The sequence below is a fragment of the Giraffa tippelskirchi genome, chromosome 8 (assembly GCF_054371585.1).
Source record: "Giraffa tippelskirchi isolate mGirTip1 chromosome 8, T2T-mGirTip1v1.2.pri, whole genome shotgun sequence".
NCBI classification, from domain to species: Eukaryota; Metazoa; Chordata; class Mammalia; order Artiodactyla; family Giraffidae; genus Giraffa; species Giraffa tippelskirchi.
The window spans coordinates 77,700,363-77,704,267 of record NC_137282.1 but is presented as its reverse complement, the minus strand read 5'-3'; the positions used below and the strand labels follow the sequence as shown (position 1 = coordinate 77,704,267).

The 3,905-nt window shown below is 45.5% G+C and overlaps 1 non-coding gene across 1 annotated transcript; it reads left to right on the top strand.

Moving 5' to 3' along the window:
* The first annotated feature begins 2,277 nt into the window (after positions 1–2,277).
* On the top strand, positions 2,278–2,350 carry TRNAW-CCA (transfer RNA tryptophan (anticodon CCA)). Its single transcript has one exon. It is a non-coding gene; the product is annotated as a tRNA-Trp (tRNA).
* The last annotated feature ends 1,555 nt before the right edge of the window (positions 2,351–3,905 follow it).

Here is a 3,905-nt window from a genome sequence, read left to right as displayed (position 1 = left end):
CCCTGCTGCCAGCGCCCCATCACTGCACCCTCATCTCACTCTCCCCCCTCCGAGAAGCCTTCAGGGACTCTTCTTTTCTAGGTTAAAGCCACACTTTTCATGGTCTCCAGGGCCATTTGCAGTCTGGTCCTTCTTGCTGTGCAGCTGCGCCAGGCACCGTTTAGGTCTCTGGCTCTGTACCCAGACGCGGGCCTGACCTCCAGCCACCTGCAAGCTGCAGCCCATCTGGCCACCTGCTTGTCCTGGATCCTGCCTCAGATCTGACTCATGCTCTGGCAGGGAGCTTCCACTGTGACACCTCCTTTCTAATTCTAGCTCTGTGACATATTTAAGCCTGACATATGCTGAGAACTTGTTTTGTGTGTACATTTCGATTTGTCACAGATAAACTATGTGTAACTTAATAGAACAACTGACAACGATGCCTGCAGAACAGAGCAAATAATAAGATGAGAACGTTGAGGAGACGGCAAGATGAGGTCGCTGGCACGTAGACCTCTTCGTGGTGAGACCACAGCTTTATCCTGAAGCAGGCTTTTGGAGCCCGGTATACAAAGAAGTACAAGTCGTCTTTACGTTTGACACTAGAGAATATCAATAATAAATATATAATAAGTAACATTAGCAACAGTTACCTCGTTATATGGACACACAGCTTATGGTTACCATGTACAGCACAGGATGCGGACTGATAGAAGGCTCTTTAATGGTCTTGCCAAGTCCAAGTATAACTGGGGATCTGAGTCAGCTGAACTGTGATTTATAAATGGATAAGATAGACAACCATGCCTCTTCTCCCACACACTAGAAGAAGGAACATGCCCTTGTGTACGTGTGTGCATGCACACACTCACACAAGCAACTGCAGACATCTACTGATAGGCCTGGAAAAATTATTCTGGCGTTGGTAGCAGAGATTCTCAATGTCAATTCTCCCCTTCTTTGTGGAAAGAATCTAGAGTCAGTCTGGGAAGACTGCTGTGCAGCTGGGTGACTGCCTTTCCTAACTCGCCCTTGTAGCCAAGTGTGGCCACTTGACTATATTTTGGTCAATGAAATGCAAGTGTAGGTGTTTTGAGACCTCTGGCAAATGCCTTGGAAAAAAGGAGTAACTTCCCTTCTTTACCACTTATCATTTCTGGGTGTGGAATGAAAAAGTGATGGGCGGAGCTTGAACAGCTCCTTTGGGCCATATGGCAGAAGCGTAAGATGGAAAGAGTTGGGATCTCGGAGCTTCTAGGGTCATTGCTGAGTGTGAGTGTGTAAGAAAACTGTAGTTAAAGCTAATTCTAGCGGAGAAGAAGAGGCTGGCACGTGGAAGCTGGAGTCCATGGCCCCCCTCATGGGTGACTGTGAAAGGTTAAGGTAGATGGAGGTGAGGTGATGATTTCACATGTTCACCACCTGGCACCTTGGAGAAGGTTGACTGTTCCCACATTAACTCCTCCTACATGTTGGGCAGGGGAGTTTTTGACTCTATATGGCCCAGCCAGGACTGTCATGGTGTTATGGAAATGAACAAAAAGGTGGTTGCAGATACTCAAAAGTGCTAAATCATCTCAGGTTTCAGTGTAGTGTCCCCTTTCCATTGTATTTTTATTTTTAGTGTGCAGAAGTGCATGTCCGAGGGATCATTAACTTAGTGACATCAACCAGCAGGGTGCAAGTATAATTGACAATTTATTGCTTTGGTGTTAAGTAAGCCTCCTTTGTTTCATGAGTTAAGCAAGCCTGCTTTCTTCTCTCTCTCTTTTTTTAAATTGGAGTCTACAATTTTTTGTGTGTATATTTTACAACATTTTGCAATGTTGCATTAGTTTCTGCTGTACAGCAAAATGAATCAGCTGGATGTATACATATACCCCTCCGTCCTGAACCTCCCTCCCACTCCCCTCATCCCACCCATCTAAGTCATCAGAGAGCAGAGTTGAGCTCCCTGGGCTGTACAGCAGCTTCCCACTAGCCATCTATTTTACACATGGCGGTGCACACAGGTCAGCCTCCATCTCCCAGTTCATCCCACACCCCCGTCCTCCCAGTGTTCATGCGTCCGTTCCCTACGTCTGCATCTCTTTCTTTTCCTGCCCTGTGACTAGGTTCATCAGTACCATTTTCCTAGATTCCACATATATGTGTTAACAGTGGAGACGTGATGGACCTAGAGACTGTCCTACAGAGTGGAGTAAGCCGGAAAGAGAAAAAGCCTGCTTTCTGGAGCGATCACTAACTTACAGGGTTCTTCCAAAGTACCCTCTCTACCTATGCCTCCCTAGTGGGATCCTGGTGGCTCAGAGGTTAAAGCGTCTGCCTCCAATGCAGGAGACCCAGGTTCGATCCCTGGGTCGGGAAGATCCCCTGGAGAAGGAAATGTCAACCCACTCCAATATTCTTGCCTGGAGAATCCCATGGAGGGAGGAGCCTGGTAGGCTGCAGTCCATGGGATCACTAAGAGTCAGACATGACTGAGCGACTTCACTTTCATTTTTTCTTTCACTTTGTCCCTTTACGCTGTCCTCATCAAAACCCTTCACTCTTCAGGGGGAAGCTGGGAGTTACAAATCCCTCCTGATTGTGTATCACTGTGCCAGGGGTGGGGTTGATGTTGAGACAGAAATGGGCAGCAGTGGCTAAGACACAGTGTGGGTTTCTTTTCTCATTTGCTCAATGTATAGGGGTTGCTCAACTAGTTTCTGGATTACTTTCAGAGGAAACTCTTCTTATTTGTCCCTGTAGATTCAGTGTGTCCATGGGAAGAGGTGAGTTCAGGATGCAGAATCCACCTGGTTTAATTTTTCAAGGAAACTGCATATTGTCTTCCATCACGGCTGTACCAACTTACACTCCCCAAAACAGTGCACTAGGGTTTCCTTTTTCTACTCATCCTTGCTAACATATTGTGTCTTATCTATTTAAAGATAGTCTGCTAAATGTTATGTGGCAGCCTGGACAGGTCGGGGAAAATGAATACATGTATATGCATTGCTGAGTCCCTTCACTTTCCACCTGAAATCACAACATTGTTGATTGGCTATACTACAATATAAAATAAAAAGTTAAAAAATAGAGTCATTAAACAGATCTAAGGTGACATCTAATTCTGGTTTTGATTTGGAGCCTTTAGGAATTTGAATCAGTTCAGTTCAGTCACTCAGTTGTGTCCAGATCTTTGCGACCCCATAGACTGCGGCATGCAAGGCTTCCCTGTCCATCACCAACTCCTGGAGCTTGCTCAAACTCATATCCAACGAGCTGGTGATGCCATCCAACCATTTCATCCTCTCTTGTCCCCTTCTCCTCCTGTCCTCTTTCCCAGCATCAGGGTCTTTTCCAATGAGTCAGTTCTTCCTATCAGGTGGCCAAAGGATTGGAGCTTCAGTTTCAGCATCAGTCCTTCCAATGATTATACAGGACTGATTTCCTTTAGGATGGACTGGTTGGATCTCCTTGCAGTCCAAGGGACTCTCAAGAGTCTTTTCCAACACCACAGTTCAAAAGTTTCAATTCTATAGCATTCAGCTTTCTTTATGGTCCAACTCTCACATCCATACGTGACTACTGGAGAAACCATAGCTTTGACTAGATGGACCTTTGTCGGTAAAGTAATGTCCCTGCTGTCTAGGTTGGTCATAGTTTTTCTTCCAAGGAGCAAGTGTCTTTTAATTTCAAGGCTGCAGTCACCATCTGCAGTGATTTTGGAGCCCAAGAAAATAAAGTCTGTCACTGTTTCCACTGTTTCCCCATCTATTTGCCATGAAGTAATGGGACTGTATGCCATGATGTTCGTTTTTTGAATGCTGAGTTTCAAGCCAGCTTTTTCACGCTCTTCTTTCTCTTTCATCAAGAGGCTCTTTAGTTCTTCTTCACTTTCTGCCATAAGGGTGGTGTCATCTGCATATATGAGGTTA